The sequence below is a fragment of the Ovis aries genome, chromosome 1 (genome assembly GCF_016772045.2).
Source record: "Ovis aries strain OAR_USU_Benz2616 breed Rambouillet chromosome 1, ARS-UI_Ramb_v3.0, whole genome shotgun sequence".
NCBI lineage: Eukaryota > Metazoa > Chordata > Mammalia > Artiodactyla > Bovidae > Ovis > Ovis aries.
In genome coordinates this window covers 27,531,601-27,550,525 of record NC_056054.1, presented here as the reverse complement: position 1 = coordinate 27,550,525, position 18,925 = coordinate 27,531,601, and the positions used below count along the sequence as shown (strand labels likewise).

At 39.0% G+C, this 18,925-nt stretch overlaps 1 pseudogene; it reads right to left on the bottom strand.

Annotated features, from left to right (window-relative positions):
- Window positions 1–224: 224 nt before the first annotated feature.
- Window positions 225–8,759, bottom strand: LOC105609613 (small ribosomal subunit protein uS10-like; annotated as a pseudogene).
- Window positions 8,760–18,925: the final 10,166 nt, after the last annotated feature.

The window sequence follows — 18,925 nt, the reverse complement described above, 5'->3', positions numbered from 1 at the left end:
TCTCCCAATTATTTAGTCTCCTGAAAATAAAACTATGAGAATTCCATGTTTAAAACAGAATTTATTACCCTAAATGCATAATCTTCTATTCTGAGCTAATTAGATGGCTATACTCATGTGCTGACTCTGGTAGCTCCTTATTGCTTGGCTTTTACTGAGGGTTTTCAACTCCAAATATGAACTAGATGGAATTCCAGAAGATGATACAGAACAAATGAATCAGATTAAAGTGGAAACAAAATTCAACATCTTTTTATTTGATTCAACTCAATAAACATTTACTCAGTAGGAGGGAGATCTTCAAACACAAGGGGAGAATTAAAGTCAGATCTCAAAGATCTGCCAACTTAAAAATTTACAATGTGAAAGCTGTGATTAAATTTATTTGCAGCAAAATGAGGACTGTAGCCTGAGACAGCATTTCAGATAGCTTTGAGAAACTGCTTCAAAGCGGGGGAAGGTCAGTATATATGTGATTTTGGTGAAGGGGAAGTACATGCAATCAAACACTTATTTTTTTGCAGAAGGTTTCTTCTATTCATGAAGGAGCAGTCATCACCATTAAGAATTTTTATGCTTTTCTAGATATGAGGAGATACAAGAGTTGGGCTCATAAAATTGACTCCTGAAAATACCTAACTATCTGAAGACCTGTTCTGCCAATTTTCCCCAGAGCGCTGAATGCTTCATCTCTACTCTCTACCCTGAATTCCTTTCAGGGGGTGTTGAAAATCAGCTGCTACAGTAGCACATGATTTAATCCTTGTAGAGGTAGATGGCAAGTGCCCATGACAAATGCCAGTTTGTAGGTTACAGGGCCCCCTCATGGTTATAAATTTGACCATGTTTTAGGAGGCGTTTCATGACCATTTCATCCCATGATGCTAGAAAGGCTCATTCCTAGGTCTGGTGAAGATTTTGCCAGTAGTCCACTCCATGTGCTACTATTGGGCTAGGTCTTATTTAACAATAGTCAAAGGTCTCCAGACCACCTGTCTTACTAATCTATTATGATCCAAGGAAAAAAAAAAACCCTCGTATTGTATCTTCCCACATGTAGAGTTATACTATTACAGTCATTGGTCACATATAGAACTATATATTTTGTCAGAGGCTCAGCCACACATCTGGTAATGCAAGAAACAGTAATCTTGTAAAACAGGCAAATACAAATAACGCAGATAGCAGTGCTATTGGGTCGGAGGTTCAGACAGTAGAGAGTCTGCCTGCAATGCAGGAGACCCAGGTTCAATCCCTGGGTCAGGAAGATCCCCTGGAGAAGGGAATGGAAACCCACTCCAGTATTCTTGCCTAGAGAATTCCATGGATAAAGGAGCCTGGCAGGATACAGTCCATGGGGTCACAAAGAGTCAGACATGACTGAGTGACTAACACACAACAGCGGTATTAAAGCCATAAGCCAAGAACTTTTATTAGGTGTAGTTCAGTGTATCTCCAGGTCATCTGACTTATTCTTCTCTGTTCCAAGCCTTATCTTTCAGGGAAATGATATATTGGCACTGTCCATAAGGTTCCCGGCCCAACTTCCTAGTGTTATTAGGCTGGTTATCCTTAGTATAATTTAATTGCTCCCAAGAAAATAGGGACCTTAAAACTTAAATGAGCATATGTATGTATGTGAAGTCGTTCAGTCGTGTCCAACTCTTTGCGACCCCATGGACTGTAGCCTACCAGGCTACTTAGTCCGTGGAATTTTCCAGGCAAGAGTACTGGAGTGGGTTGCCATTTCCTTCTCCAGGGGATCTTCCCAACCCAGGGATCAAACCCGGGTCTCCCACACTGCAGGCAGACGCTTTACCATCTGAGCCACCAGGAGGCATAGACTGATGTTAACCTCAGAAATCCATTCCATAATTGTGGCAGGTTTTGTTCCTTGGTTGAAATTTTGCTTGTTACTCTGATTAAGCTTGAGTAACTTTGGAGGAAAAAAAAACTTTTTTATTTCTTTTTCGCCTGTGTTCATCTGTGAGATCTCAGTTCCCTGACTAGGGATAGAGCTCACGATCCCAGCACTGGAAGTGTAGAGTCTCAACAAATGGAACATCAGAGAAGTCCAGAAAATTCATTTTTATGGCCAGGGTCAGAGCAAGTATTATTAATTGGCTAGGTGAGGGGATCGCATCTAATAATATCAAGAGTAGCCTGAATAGGTCTGAACTTTCTTCTAAAATAATTTCCTAAGGGCTATTCAATCAGAGCCCTGGAGGAGAGAAATCCACCATGGTAACACAAAAGTACTAACATAGCTAACTAGCAGCAAACTCAACTGTATTGATTTTTTAAATTAGCATATGATCATGCTCATGATAGGAAAACATTTGATTCATATACAAAGTACCAAGAAGTCAAGAAAAGATAAATGATCATATGAGTCAGGTCCAGGATCTTGGGCTAGCTGTCTACTTCTGATGTCTTCTTCTCATCCTAGTGTGAGTGTAGTTTCTCTCCATTTGAGTGTTGTTTTAAGGGGATGTTGAGGGTGGCCATCTTCTCTATAGGCTAGTCCAATGTAAGGGTCTTTGCAAGTGGGAATTAATCCAAAAGTTAATTCCCTTCAGTTTCACTGTGCATGAGCTAGTTAAGAGGACCTGATAAGTGTTCTTCCATCTAGGTTGGAGACCGTCCTTTACATTCTCTTCTCCAGTATGCACAATCCCTGGTCATAGGTCGTGGGGCATCTGACCTTCATTCAAAGATAAATTACCAAGATAAGCTCAGAAAAAATTTAGAGTATCCTTTTAATAATTCAATAAACCTTTATATTAATATAACAACAAGGAACTATCCAGGAAGCGAGTCTTAGTAAATACAGACCTCCATTAATAAAATTGGGATTTAACATTCATTGAAACATAATCTTTTTCTCTCTAAAATAACCTTCATTTCTACCAAATATAACCAAATTAAGACTAATTTGTTTGCAAAATAAGTCTGCTCTCAATAAACTTGACCTGATTTATGATTTGTATAACTCTAATTGATCAAATGGACTACTTTTTGCTTTGCTGAAGCTTTTTTTTTTCTTTAAACAGCTGAGTATCAACTTATTAAAAAGGTTGATTTAGGCATTGGCAATGGTGACATCTACCTTGACTCCTGACTTAATACTGATGGAAGTGATCTGCCCGACAATCTCAGAAGGACTGTGCAGGTCAATGAGTCACTTATGGATTTTCATCTGGAATCAATTTCAAGTCTTAGAACCTTCACCACAAGGAGTTTTCCTTATAGTTATTCTCGGAGTCTTGGTAGGCATCTGAACAGGTCCTTTCACTTTGAGATTCTTTTCCTTTGCACCGCTGACCAGCACATGGCTTCTCCATAGACCTCACATTGTGGCTGGTGAAGGTGATCCTAATCTGGTGAATGGCCACCTCTGGCTCCATGAGAGTCTTGCTGGTGTCTTTGAAGGCCATGGCAGCAGCATGGCTTCCTGACCAACTTGTTCTTCGGGGAGAGTGAACAGCGGTGAGGCAGGAGCAGGTGGCATGGGGCTCCGCTGCAGTGGCAACCAAGTTTTCCTCAAAGAGGTGCTTTGCCGAAATTTTTATAAGGAGTCCCAGACTGAATTTTTTAAAAAGCTTCTCAGGGCTAGGAAAGTCATGACAAGAGCTTGTCACAGATTTTGTCTGACAGATTTAGGTGAATTCCTTCCTTTCCATGGTTCCCAAAATACCTGGAGGTTTCCATACTTGCTAGTGAGGTAGCCTTTCTAATTTATCTGATGAGGCTGCTGGGAACCCAAGAGTTTCCAGTCTCTGGAGGGAGCAGATAGAGAGAAAAGAAAAATGTTTAAATTCTGCTTACAAAGGTATAATTTACCAAATTGCTGTAAGTCATAATGATTTTGAGGGGAAGATTTTTCTTTTACCTGGAAAATATATATTCAAGCCAGTAATTTTTCAGATATAAACCATAAAAATTATAAGCATATTCACCAGTTCACCAAGTCCTATGTTACTAATCCTTTTTGCTAACAGTTTTATGAAGTCATCAGGTTTTCCATTAGAATTCTTTAATTTCTTACCCAGTTCAGCATTATGGTCTGAAAATCAGAACACTCCAATTATCCAGAAGTCCATTTTATACATCTTCTTATAAAGGGAGCATTTTTGCAAACGTATTAGAATAAAACCATAGCTGTCTATAATGATAAAAGACTCAAGAAGGCACATTTAAAATCTGATTATGATGCAGTTGACAAAGAAATGTGGTTACTACTGTGACATATAACACTTTAAGATCATGACTAGATTTATGACTGACAACATTTTACTAGGACATATTCAAGCTTAGGGAATTTCATAAAATTTATAGAATATCTATATTAGTAATATCCACCATACAAAATAACCTAAGAAGATGTATTACTCATTTGCTAATACTTCTCATGTAATTGAACATATCAAATGAACCTAATTAGTTGAATATCTCTCTTTGGGATGTTTCAGGGAGCTTCTGAAGCATCCTAAAGTTGACTAGACATCAAAAGGACTTCATTAGAATTTGATATAGGAAGTTTTGTCAATAAATATCAAGAGGATTTAGAACACTCAGATAGACAGGATCACAGGTCACTGTGAAACAATAGCTACTCACTTAATCGAAGTAACAGTAAAAGATTTCAAAGGCAAATATAGAACAGATCACTTAAAAGTAGGGAAACTTGAAATCTGTTATCAAAAGCAGTTCAACATCTTAAGAAAACTTGTTTTCTTAGCAGAGAGAAAATGCTGGATTCAAGTTTTTCACCAACTTACTTTTAAAATTCATTTACTCAATTAAATTTATTTTAAACTTAGTCAATCCTGATCATACACAAAACTTTTCTCAGGGTCTACTTTCCGCAAACCTTTTATCACTTTCTGTATCCATCAGTATCACTGCATCACTTTCTCTATCCATCCAGAGATAGCCAGCTCTAAGTCAGACCTACCTCCTTTTCCCTTATGCTACAGTCCACACGTGCTGATATGTTCTTAGTCGCTCAGCTCAGTCCTGTCTCTTTGTGATCTTTTTGGATTGTACCCAGCCAGACTACTCTGTCTATGGGATTTTTCAAGCAAGATACTGGAGTGAGTTGCCATTACCTCCTCCAGGAGAATCTTCCCAACCCAGGGATCAAACCCCCATCTCCTGTGTCTCCTGCAATGCAGGCAGATTCTTCACCCATTGAGCCACCAGGGTTGGTTACCTCCTTTTCCCTTAATAAAATGCAATTCCATTCCTCATACCTTCTTTACTAAAAACATTCTACTTTCCTACTGTATACTGAAATTATTTTTGTCAGCTTTAATTACATGTTTAAATTAGAGGTCTCAGCTCTTAAAACCTTGATTTCTTATGAAACTGAAGGTGTAAGCAACTACAAATTGTCCTTCACATTAGTATTATTTAGATTGGTGAACATAAATACCAGTAATAATTTCTAAAAACATTTGCTTTCTTATAAAGAGCATAACACCAAGAATTTTCATTAATAATCATCCTAAATGCCTTTAGTTTCTCTGTAAAAGGATGCCAATGTTCAGTAATTGATGTTTCAGTACCTTATTTTATGTGGGAATGACCTAGATAGTCAACAAATCTCCATCACTTAATTTAGCACCTAAATTTCAAGTTACCAGAATCTAGAGAGACTATTTTAGACAGACATTCCAAAAGCATAATTATTTTTAATAGAGTTTATCTAAACGCTCTTATCTCATTTACATTTTCTTTCCTTACAAGTTTCTTTCCATCAAGTTACTTCCTTTGCTGACAAGTTTGCTATGAATACAAGAAGATTCTATTTAACTTTTATCAAACCTAGGCACAATCTAAGTATTATGCTTAATGTTGATGATTCTAAAGTCATGTCTATATTAATTAGATCAACAAACTTAAACATTAATACCAGATATTAGTTTATTAATAATACTATTTCCCAGTTCATGTGAACCTGAAATTAACTCTGGCCAATTACCTCCTATACTTTTCAGAATTTATCCAAGGACTTAATTTCCTTTAATCCAGTTAAGTAGAGCTCATTGACAATGAATTTGATAATATCATCCAAAGATAAAAGCAAAGATAATGTACACATAAACATACAGACAGACACAACAAGAGATCTCATAGCTAGCTTCATTTTCTAAACTTAGTTATAAATCAGATATCACAATGTCAATATACCCAATATAAAACTCACTAGCTACAAGTAGCAGATGGAATAAGCTAAATTTTAAAGAGAATTTTTTTTCTGTCCTTTTTTTTCCCCCCTTCAATCAGATCCTGAGAGCTCTGGTCTAAAGACACAGGGAGGGAAAATCAAGTTCTCCTATTAGGACTTATTCCCTCAGGGCCAGAATTCTGAAGAGATTTTTTTTTTTTTTTTCCTTCAAACTAGCTTTCTTTAGGGGTTGGGAATTAAAGAGATCAGTTAACCTTCAATTGGCATTGTGTATTTAATTGGCACAATTGAACACGCTTAATTTTCATAGAAGGGCTTCTATTTTCATAGATACTCCCTTTTATTTCTTTTTTATGGTCTTGAAAATTTGGTTAGCCAGTAACAAAGGTGTTTGTATGTAACTTGGGCCAATCTAGATTGTGTCTTTTAACAAGACTAGCTAAATCCTCATCAAAGCCTTTTAAAACGGTGGAGTTAAGCAAAAGATCATTTTGTTGGTTAGAGAATTATTCGGGTGTTAAGCCAGAATACTGCTTAAATTTTTTTCAAACCTTTCATAATAGTCCAGAATTAATTCATCCCATCTTTGCTTGCACTGTTGAGTCTTTGTCCTATCAATAGGTTTGGGGGAAAGTTCTGGAATAAGTTCGTGTAATTTCTGAGCTAATTCCTTGCATTCAGTGTGAGCCTTTGATTCAAAATCCATTAAGGGTCTGTTCCCATTCTGCTTTCTATATTCACTCCTTGCTTTGCCTTAGAAACTAATAGCTGTGTTAATTGATATAGATCTGAAAACCTGGGCTCATGGGTCTGGATATTTAACTCAAACTCCTTAGCTAATCCCAATGGATCCTGACTTGAATTGGGAAATTCCTTAGCCAAGACTCGATATTCTACTTGGGTCCAGGCTGTGTTTCTAAGCACCAAGGACAATTCACTTCTCCCTGTAATAGGTTTCTCCTTAAAGGGAATCACAAACACTTCTGATTCATTCTTAATTTTCTTTACTGGGAAAGAAGGAACAGCAGGGAGCAGAAGAGTTGGAAGAGAAAAGGAGATAGCATCTTGGCCAGGCATCTGGATAGAAGAGGATACTGGCAGAGCAGAGCAGGGAGACAGAGGCCGAGGCAGAGTGCTGCCAGGATTTGCGCTAGCTAAACCTCCCACTAACACCCCAGCCAGATTCATGTACAGCACGCACAGAGCTCATGTTTGCAAGCACTTAATTAGGAAAACTATACTAAAGGAGATATCAATCTACAATGGCCAAATTGGGGTTCTTCTGATATTTCAAAACTGCTATTTTTGTGTGCACTGTTAGAAAAACCCAGTGGTAAGGTCAAACAGACTGAAAGGAATGCTTATTTTGATTAGAATCTGGAAGCTTATAAATTATAAAAGGCTGCTACACTCTGTCTCTGGACTTGGGCAGAACTTAGAGCCTTGGCTAAGGAATTTCCCAATTAGTGTTGAAAGTTACAACAAGGTTAAAGAGAATGAAGATGGAAAATAAAAACAAAAACATATCATAATCAGACCATTGGTGGTCTTACCTGATCTCAGTGGTGAGATGAGAAACTAAAGACATTTCACAGTAGAAACAGAAGTGGCTCAGTATAAAAGGCTCACCATGAAAACAGAAAAAAAAAAAAAAAGTAATTAAGGTAGGGAGAAAAACAGAGCTTTAGAATAGGGAAGATGTGAAGATCTGAACATGCTTGCTGACAGAGGGAAAGGAGTCAATAGAAAGGCAACAAGGAAGAGTCAAACGAAGGAGGGAGTACTTATTATTTGGAACAAAGTTACAGAAAATGAAGGAAACAAAAGGAAGCAAAGAAAAGCTGTGCCTTGGAAAGGAAAAGAGGCTTTTTCCTTCTGTAAAATGATGAGCGCTTCTCTGAGAGAAGAGTAAGGAGGTCGAGGGATCCTGAAAAGGCTTGGAAAAGATAAGTGTTTGGAAATTTGAGGAGCACAGGCATTTGACAAGGGCAGGAAGTAAATCCTCGAGAGGTGAATAGAAAGGAGTCTAGCGGGAGTCGAGCAGCAGTGAGGGCTTAGCTGGATTCATAAACATAAATCTGCAGAGATACACTCAGCATAGTTGAGAACTTTCTCCAAACAACTTCAGAAGCCTGGGACACTATGGGGAGAAAATAAGTTGTGGGAAAGGAAACCAAAAATGACTTGCCTAAATTACAATTACTCAGGTTGGCAAGGCTGAGACAAGTGTCCGGCCAGCCCTGGCTTCTGGTTCAACATTCTCTTTTGACTATGCTGCCTCCTTTTTGAATAAAATTTTCCTAAGGCTGGTTAAGTTTGTAAGTTAATTGTCATCTTCAAAGTTTTAAAGCCATGCTATTAAAGCAAGGTAATGAGATACTTGTTCTTTTTAGAACTAAGACAAAATTAGGACTTTTTTTTTAACATGTACAACATCATAGGTTGTGAAAAATCAGAAGAGTTCATTGCCAGACAAAACCTAGAATGCCACTTACCTGGCAACTTCAGGAAAGCCCATCTTGTACAGCATGACAACGGGTGGCTCCTCCAATGCCAGTGTTATGCTGCAGAGCACCTCTGCACCGGGAACTTGCCTTTTTCCGGCTTCCCCTTTCAGCTGCCAGCAGAGTTCAGCACACTGAGCCAGACCTAACATATCGAACACAGAACAGAGTCCCTTGGTTTAGAAATTGCCCCTACCAGCTTTCTCAAGCAAGACAAGGGCTGACATTCAGTTGTGACTTTTAACTAACCCAGTTTATTCACTCAAGACTATGATTGCCTAATAACTTCTCTTAAAACCCTGGAAGATTTTTGCAGCTAGCTAATTTTTCTCCCTGAGTAATCTCTTTATTTAGACAATATTCAGGCTTAAGACATTCCATGTGTTGTTGTTGTTATTTCGTTGCTCAGTCACGTCCGACTCTTAGCGATCCCATGGACTGCAGCATGCCAGGCTTCCCTGTCCTTGCCCATTTCCCAGAGCTTGCTCAAACTCATGTCCACTGAGCCAGTGATGCCACCCAACCACCTCATCCTTTGTCAGCCCCTTCTCTCTGGCCTTCAATCTTTCCCAGCATCAGGGTCTTTTCAGATGAGTCAGTTCTTCACATCAGGTGGCCAAAGTATTGGAGCTTCAGCTTCAGCATCAGTCCTTCCAGTGAATATTCAGGATTGATTGCTTTTATGATTGACTGGTTTGATCTCCTTGCAGTCCAAGGGACTCTCAAGAATCTTCTCCAACACCACAGTTCAAAAGCATCAATTCTTCGGTGTTCAGCCTTCCTTATGGTCCAACTCTCACATCGACACATGACTAATGGAAAAGCCATAGCTTTGCCTATACAGACCTTTGTCAGCAAGGTAATGTCTTTGCTTTTTAATATGCTGTCTAGGTTGGTCATAGCTTTTCTTCCAAGGAGAAAGCGTCTTTTAATTTCATGGCTATAGTCACCATTGGCAGTGATTTTGGAGCCCACAAAAATTAAGTCTGTCACTGTTCCCATTGTTTCCCTATCTATTTGCCATGAAATGATGGGACCGAATGCCATGTTGTTTTTTGAATGTTGAGTTTTAAGCCAGCGTTTACACTCTCCTCTTTCACTCTCATCAAGAGGCTCTCTAGTTCCTCTTCACTTTCTGCCATAAGGGTGGTGTCATCTGCACATCTGAGGTTATTGATATTTCTCCCATGGCATCTGGTCCCACCACTTCATGGGAAATAGATGGGGAAACAGTAGAAACAGTGTCAGACTTTATTTTTGGGGGCCCCAAAATCACTGCAGATGGTGACTGCAGCCATGAAATTAAAAGATGCTTACTCCTTGGAAGAAAAGTTATGACCAACCTAGATAGTATATTCAAAAGCAGAGACATTACTTTGCCAACTAAGGTCCGTCTAGTCAAGGCTATGGTTTTTCCTGTGGTCATGTATGGATGTGAGAGTTGGACTGTAAAGAAGGCTGAGCACCGAAGAATTGATGCTTCTGAACTGTGGTGTTGGAGAAGACTCTTGAGAGTCCCTTGGACTGCAAGGAGATCCAACCAGTCCATTCTGAAGGAGATCAACCCTGGGATTTCTTTGGAAGGAATGATGCTGAAGCTGAAACTCCAGTACTTTGACCACCTCATACGAAGAGTTGACTCATTGGAAAAGACTCTGATGCTGGGAGGGATTGGGGGCAGGAGGAGAAGGGGATGACCAAGGATGAGATGGCTGGATGGCATCACAGACTCGATGGACGTGAGTCTGAGTGAACTCCAGGAGATGGTGATGGATAGGGAGGCCTGGCGTGCTGCGATTCATGGGGTCGCAAAGAGTCGGACACAACTGAGTGACTGAACTGAACTGAACTGAACTGAATTTTGATTCCAGCTCTGCTTCATCTAGCGGGCATTTTGCATGATGTCCTCTGCATATAAGTTAAATAAGCATGGTGACAATATACAGCCTTGTCATACTCCTTTCCTGGTTTAGAACCAGTCCATTGTTCCACATCTGGTTCTAACTGTTGCTTCTTGACCTGCATACACATTTCTCAGGATGCAGGTAAGGTGATCTGGCATTCCCATCTCTTTAAGAATTTTCCACAGTTTGTTGTGATCCACACAAAGGCTTCAGCATCTTCAATGAAGCAGGAGTAGATGTTTTTCTGGAGTTCTCTTCTTTTTCTATGATCCAATGGATGTTTGCAATTTGATCTCTGGTTCCTCTGTCTTTTCCAAATCCAGCCTGAACATCCGGAAGTTCTTGCTCCATGTACTGTTAAAGCCTAGCTTGGAGAATTTTGAGCATTATTTTGCTAGCATGTGAGATGAGTGCAATTGTGTGGTAGTTTGAACAATCTTTGGCATTGCCTTTCTTTGGGATTGGAGTGAAAATTGGCCTTTTCCTGTCCTGTGGCTGCTGCTGAGTTTTTCAAATTTGCTGGCATATTGAGTGCAGCACTTTCACAGCATCATCTTTTAGGATTTGAAATAGCTCAGCTGGAATTTCATCACCTCCACTAGCTTGTAGTGATGCTTTCTAAGGCCCACTTGACTTCTCACTCCAAGATGTCTGGCTCTAGGTGAGTGATCACACCATCATGGTAATCACTGAGATCTCTTTGTATAGTTCTGTGTATTCTTGCCACCTCTTCTGCTTCTGTTAGGTCCATACCATTTCTGGGAATTCCCTGTACTCTTTAAATTTATCCAACCTGTTTTGGCAATATTGAAAGAGAAAACACTGAATATACAGTTCTCTGGCTGAGGCAAAATGGCATGAAAATAGTTTAATTTTACCATTTTTAACATATCAAAAGAATATAATCTAGGATTTGGGGTTGATTTTCCCTAAAAAATTCAGCTCCTATGGGTAATTTTCCTATTATTCTCCTCAAAAGGTTCCTAGAAAGAATGAATTATTTTCCAGACCTATTTGCAGCTATTTACAACAGTAGCACTAGAATCACAAAAATAGCATTTTGTCCTCTAGATAATAAAGTCAGACATCTTTAGAGTTGGAGAGAACTTAATAATATTGAAACCAAACCCCCTAAAATGGCATTCCCTTACTAAGATTATGATTAATTTCTCTATCTAAAACATTATTCCTTTACTTGTCTCCTCTGACCTCAATCCCTTTCTTGACCCCTCAATCTATGCTAACTGAACACTAATTAAAGTCAGATGACTAAGATTGCTATTGTTGATAACATCTTTACTGCACTAAAATTGCTATTGTAGATACCATCATTAACATACAAACTCAGGCTGTTTTTCCAGGCAAGATGAGCTCACAGACCCCCAAGCCATGGACCACCAGCCCCGAGAATCATAAACCAGACACATTCTTATTCCCAAAACCATGATTAAGAAATGTCACAAGACAATAATGACTTCCAGTTTCTCTGTTCTTCTCCTTCAAGACATCCCTAACTCTAAGACCAAGATGGATCAGAGGTTTGTCTCCACTTCCTTTCTTGTTGTTCAGTCTCTAAGTCATGTCCAACTCTGCAAACCCATGAACTGCAACATGCCAGGTCTCCTTATCCTTCACTATCTCCTGGAGCTTGCTCAAACTCATGTCCATCGAGTCAGTGATGCCATCCAACCATCTCATCCTCTGTCAGCCCCTTCTCCTCCTGCCCTCAATCCTTCCCAGCGTCAGGGTCTTTTCCAATGAGTCAGCTCTTTGCATCAGCTGGCCAAAATTTTGGAGCTTCAGCTTCAGCATCACTCCTTCCAATGAATATTCAGGGATGATTTCCTTTAGGTTTGACTGGTTTGATCTCCTTGCTCTTCTCTCAAGAGTCTTCCCCAGCACCACAATTTGAAAGCATCAGTTCTTCGATGCTCAGCCTTCTTCTCGGTCCAATTCTCACATCTGTACATGACTACATAGCTCCGACTACACAGACCTTTTTGGCAAAGTAATGTCTCTGCTTTTTAATACACCATCTAGGTTTGTCATAGCTTTTCTTCCAAGGAGCAAGTGACTTTTAATTTCCTGGCTGCAGTCACGGTCCAGAGTGATTTTGGAGCCCAAGAAAATAAAATCTGCCACTGTTTCCAGTTTTTTCCCATCTATTTGGAGTCCAAGAAAATAAAATCTGTCACCGTTTCCATTTTCCCCCACATCTTCCCCATGAAGTGATGGGACTGGATGCCATGATCTTAGTTTTTTGAATGTTGAGTTTTAAGCCAGCTTTTTCACTCTTCTTTCACCTTCATCAAGAGGCGCTTTAGTTCCTCTTTGCTTTCTGACATTAGAGGCGTGTCATCTGCATATCTGAGGCTGTTGATATTTCTCCCAACAACCTTGATTCCAGCTTGTGAGTCACCCAGCCCAGCATTTTGCATGATCTTGAATAATCAGGGTGACAATATACAACCTATAACTGCATATAAGTTAAATAATCAGGATAACAATATATAGCCTTGATGTACTCCTTTCCCTATCTGGAACCAGTCTGTTGTTCCATAGCCAGTTCAAACTGTTGCTTCTTGACCTGTATACAGGTTTCTCGGGAGGCAAATGATCTGGTATTCCAATCTCTTTAAGAATTTTCCACAGTTTGTTGTGATCCACACAGTCAAATGTTTTCACGTAGTCAATGAAGCAGTATATTTTTGTTTGAACTCCCTTGTTTTTTCTATGATCCAACAGATGTTTGTAATTTGATCTCTGTTCCTCTGCCTTTTCTAAATTCAGCTTGTACATCTGGAATTCCTCGGCTCACAAACTGTTCTAGCTTGAAAGATTTTGGTGCCCTGCAAATAAACCTTTTCTTTATTGCAAACAGGCTTCTCTGATGGCTCAGCTGGTAAAGAATCCACCTACAATGTGAGAGGTGCAAGAGATGCAGGTTTGATTCCTGGGTGGAAAGATCCCCTGGAGAAGGAAATAGCAACCCACCCCAGTATTCTTTCCTGAAAATCCCATGGACAGAGGAGCCTGGCGGGCTACAGTCCAAAGAGTCACAAGGAGTCAGGCATGACTGAGTGACTGGGCAAGCACGTTGTTGCAGACACTCACTATCAGAGTTTGGCTTTCTGTGCCAAGTCATGGGCACAGGAGACCTTGTTAGTTACAAAGTTAGCAATGAGTACCTAAGATTAAGCAATTTGTGAATGGTCACAAAGTAGCCTAACTCCAGAGTTTAGATTAGAATTCAAGACTCCTGATTTACATTTGTTTTTATACCACACCAGCTATTCAAGGATAGCTAGATTAAGAATGTTCTATCAGGATAGACTGGTTTCATTGTTCTGGTGTTCTTCTACCCACACTCCAATCACAGTCTGGTTCCTGAGGACCTTTGATAGTTTTCTATAGAACCCTAACATTCTCAAGAAATTTAACTGCCAGTTCTCACTTCTAAGCAATTGTCTACATATTTTCACAGAATATATATTTTAAACACTATTTTTAAATATGCAATTCTACATCTTGTAATGATTTTTTAAATTGTGAACATTATTAATATTAAAGTTAAAGCGAATAATTCAACTAATATATCCAAACTTTGGGGGAATCAGTTTTACTTGAAATCTGCCAAATAAAAAGCTTAAATATTTATGAATATGTAAGAACAAAAACAGTATTCAAATTGGTTTTATGTATACATAGGTGGGAAATAGGCCTAGTTCTCTTCCCAAAAGAATATATATACATAGTTGACAAATATTTGAGAAAAATACTTAGCTTCGTCTTGATCAGATAGAAAGATACCATTTTAACCAATCTCATTAGTCAGGATGTTTAAAAATGGAACTAATCAATACTAGAGAAACTATGGCAAGACAGCCACACTCATATAGTAAGGGTAAAAGTTTAAACTGATACAACCTTTATGAAAGCAATATACATAATTATTAACAGCATTTAAAATGCTTTGGAAACAATTCTATGGAAATAATCAAGTACAGGGAAAGTCATACACACAAAGCTATCTGTTCATCACATTCTTAGAACAGTGAAAAGCTAGATAATCTACAAGTAAAATAACTGGGGAATAGTTACGTGAAGTGTGATCTATCCATACAATAAAGTACTATGTTCCTATTTTAAATGTCTACAAAAATTTCAATAATATAGGAAAATGCTTATGATATAATCAGTAAAAAATGCAAGGGACCAATTAGATATTCATCTACCCATTCATCCAACAAACATTTACAGAATGCCCCTTACATGCTGACACTGCTCAAGGCTCAGAAGATCTAGCAAATAAGATAGGTATATAAAGGAACACTGGAGAAGGAAATGGCAACCCACTCCAGTACTCTTGCCTAGAAAATTCCATGGATGGAAGAGCCTGGTGGGCTACAGTCCATGGGGTCGCAAAGAGTCGGACACGACTAGGCAACTTCACTTATAAAGGAACACAGCCTGCTTAAGGAATAGAAAGTTAAGTGAACCAGGCTAGAGAGTGCTCTAGATAACCGATGAGAGTGAGAGAGAAGGTGGTGGAGAGGGAGAGCGAGTGAGGGGGAGAGGGAGCACACGCACGTGAATGTACTGAACGCACCAAATTTTGCCGTAATCTGTCACACCATACCACTGATCCTGTAGCAGATGTGATGCACTGTGTTAAATCTCTGCCTAAGGTTTGTTTAACTCACAAATGTGGCAAAAAAAAAAAAAAAAGAAGAGAGGGAGGAAATAAAGATTCATGTTAACTTATTTATTTGCTTTTGATGACTGACAGTGAGAAAACACACTGATTATACGAGCTTTCTGGTTATGTGCTTTCAGAATAAACCGGTATTTCTTGTATTTCTATAATCTAAATCTGTAAAGGGTAGAAGTCAAAAGTTAGCTTTAGAAATCCACTTGCCAAGAAGGCACAGCAGACAGTTATGAAAGCATTTATGTGAGCAACATTTTTTTGTTTTAATTTCTTTTCTTGAGGGAACCCTCTTACACTGTTGGTGGGAACACGAACTAGTACAGCCACTATCAAGAACAGTGTGACTGCTGCGGCTGCTGCTAAGTCGCTTCAGTCGTGTCCGACTCTGTGCGACCCCATAGATGGCAGCCCACCAGGCTCTCCCATCCCTGGGATTCTCCAGGCAAGAACACTGGAGTGGGTTGCCATTTCCTTCTCCAATGCATGAAAGTGAAAAGTGAAAGTGAAGTTGCTCAGTCATGTCCGACTCTTAGTGACCCCATGGACTGCAGCCCACCAGGCTCCTCGGTCCATGCGATTTTCCAGGCAAGAGTACTGGAGTGGGGTGCCATGCCTTCCCCAAACAATGTGGAGATTCCTTTAAAAACTGGAACTAGAACTGCCATACGACCCAGCAATCCCACTGCTGGGCATATACACTGAGGAAACCAAAATCGAAAGAGACACATGTACCCCAGTGTTCACTGCAGCACTTTTTACAATAGCCAGGACATGGAAGCAACCTAGATGTCCACTGGCAGACGAATGGATAAGAAAGCTGTGGTACATGTACACAATGGGATGTTACTCGGCTATTAAAATGAATGCATTTGAATCAGTTCTAATGAGGTAGATGAAACTGGAGCCTATTGTACAGAGTAAAGTAAGTCAGAAAGACAAACACCAATACAGTGTATCAATGCATATATATGGAATTTAGAAAGATGCTAACAACGACCCTATGTGCAAGACAGCAAAAGAAACACAGATGTAAAGAACAGATTTTAGACTCTGTGGGAGAAGGCAAGGGTGGGATGACTTGAGAGAATAGAGCTGAAACATGTATATTGCCATATACGAGACAGATGGCCAGTCCACGTTTGACGCCTGAAACAGGGCACTCAAGGCCAGTGCACTGGGACAGCCAGAGGGATAGGGTGGGGAGGGGGTGGGATGGGGGTGGGGACAGGGGGACACATGTACACCCATGGCTGATTCGAGTCAATGTATGGCAAAAGCCACCGCAACACTGTAATGTGATTAGCCTCCAACTAAAACAAATTAATTTAAAAATTTTTCCTTTCTTGGATAACTTCTAGCACTGAAGTGAAAACCATACTTCTCTCCTTAGAAAAAAATAAACTCTCAAACATGAGCATGATATATTTATAAACTGTGGATGGGCACAGGAATGGCAATCTTGTCTAGGTAGTATATTTAAACAGTAATGTCCTTCTTAAAGTCTCTTATGAAGGAAAAAAAGTTTTAACCTTGTTACCTCATTTTACTACCATCTTACTAGAAAAATTTCCTAACAAGATGTTGGTCAATCTTTTTATATAAAAACAATTAGCCTAGAACTCAGCTTCACAGGTATAGAGTCTGGTTGCTACTAAAAATAAACTATTCACACATGTATCAACACTCCTCTAAGTATTGAAGATAGAAAGAATTCACAGTGGAATATGAAGCACTAATAAAGATAAGTACTAAGTGCTATGGAAATCCACAGATCTTGAGATATTATCTGAACTCTTTTCTTCCTCCTGCCTCCTAGAACCCATAACTCTTTCTATACCATTAAGACAACAAAGTACAAAAAAGTGACAGTTCATCTTTAGTCAAATTAGACTTCTAAAGGCCTTAGCATAAACAACATAAAAGAGCATGCTTTTCTATTGTTGGAGAATAGTTTCTTGAGAAAGCAAAGATTTGTTGAGCTTCAAAGGGAAAAAAGTTTTAATGAACTTAACATACACTGAAAAATGCATATTTACGTAAGAGCAGTTTTTCCTTCCAAAAGTTATAAAATTATCAACCTAGAATTCTATCAAATGTAAAATATATTTCAAGAACAAAAGTAACATAAGGATATTTTCAGACAAAATAAGATGAAAGAAGTCATCACTATATTGCAACACCCACACTATAAATGTCAAAGGAAATCCTCTGGGCAGTAAGAAAATGATAGCAGCTGGAAACATGAATGTACACAAAGGAATAAAGTGGTAACCACGGTAGCCTTAAACAGATAAGGCTTTCTTACTGTTTAATCTCTTTAAGAGATAATTAGTTAATGAAAAACAATAATTTCTTGTGAGGTTTATAACATGTGTGAAAGAAAAATTCACAGCTACTGTGTTATAAGGCCTGGGCAGGAGAAATGGAAGTATGCTGTTGTAATATTCTTTTACTATTAGCAAACTGGTATAATAACACTTGAAGACAAGCTATGATAATAAGGTGGAAAAATAAAAAATAATCCAAAAGCGGGCTGAAAAAAAGACAAACAGGAATATAGTACAGCTGGGACAAAACACAAACAGCCATACTAATAACCACATCAAATGTAAATAGTCCAAACACTCCAATCAAAGGCAGAGACCGTCAGTTTGGAGGCAAAAAACAAGACCAATTGGGTCTTGCTGTCCATGCACTTCAATATAAAATCACAAATAATTAAAACTAAGAAGACAGAAAAAGATATATCATGTTAGCATCAGTTAAAATCTGAAAGCTGGAATGGCCATATTAAATCAACCAAAGTAGATTCCAGAGCAAAGAAGGCCATTTTGCGAAGACGAAGGAGAAAATGTAAAATTGTCTTGATTAACAGATGACATGATTGTCAGTTCAGAAAACATGATGAAGTTTTTAAACACCTACTAGAGTTATAACTGAGTTTCAGCATGGCTATAAGATGAATATACAACAATTGATTATATTTCTACATACAAGCAATAAAAACTTGAAACTGAAAAAATGCCATCCACAATAGCATCAAAAATATGAAATACTTAGGGATAAATCTGACAAAAGATGAGCAAGACCTGTACAATGAAAACAAAGAAAGCTGAGTGCCAAAAAATTGATGCTTTTGAACTGTGGTGTTGGAGAAGAGTCTTGAGAGTCCCTTGAACTGCAAGGAGATCCAACCAGTCCATCCTAAAGGAGATCAGCCCTGGGTCTTCACTGGAAGGACTGATGTTGAAGCTGAAACTCTAATACTTTGGCCACCTGATGTGAAGAGCTGACTCATTTGAAAAGACCCTGATTCTGGGAAAGACTGAGGGCAAAAGGAGAAGGGGATGACAAAGGATGAGATGGTTGGATGGCATCACTGACTCAATGGACATGGGTCTGGGTAGACTCCAGCAGTTGGTGATGGACAGGGAGGCCTGGCATGCTGTGGTTCATGGGGTCACAAAGAGTTGGACACAACTGAGCGACTGAATTGAACTGAAATAAATGGAGTTTATGAGTCAGAAAATCCACTACTGTTTGAATCTCAATTAATTCCACCTGTCCCCCCAAAAAATCTTCTATAAGAAAATCCAGCTGGGATTTTTATTAG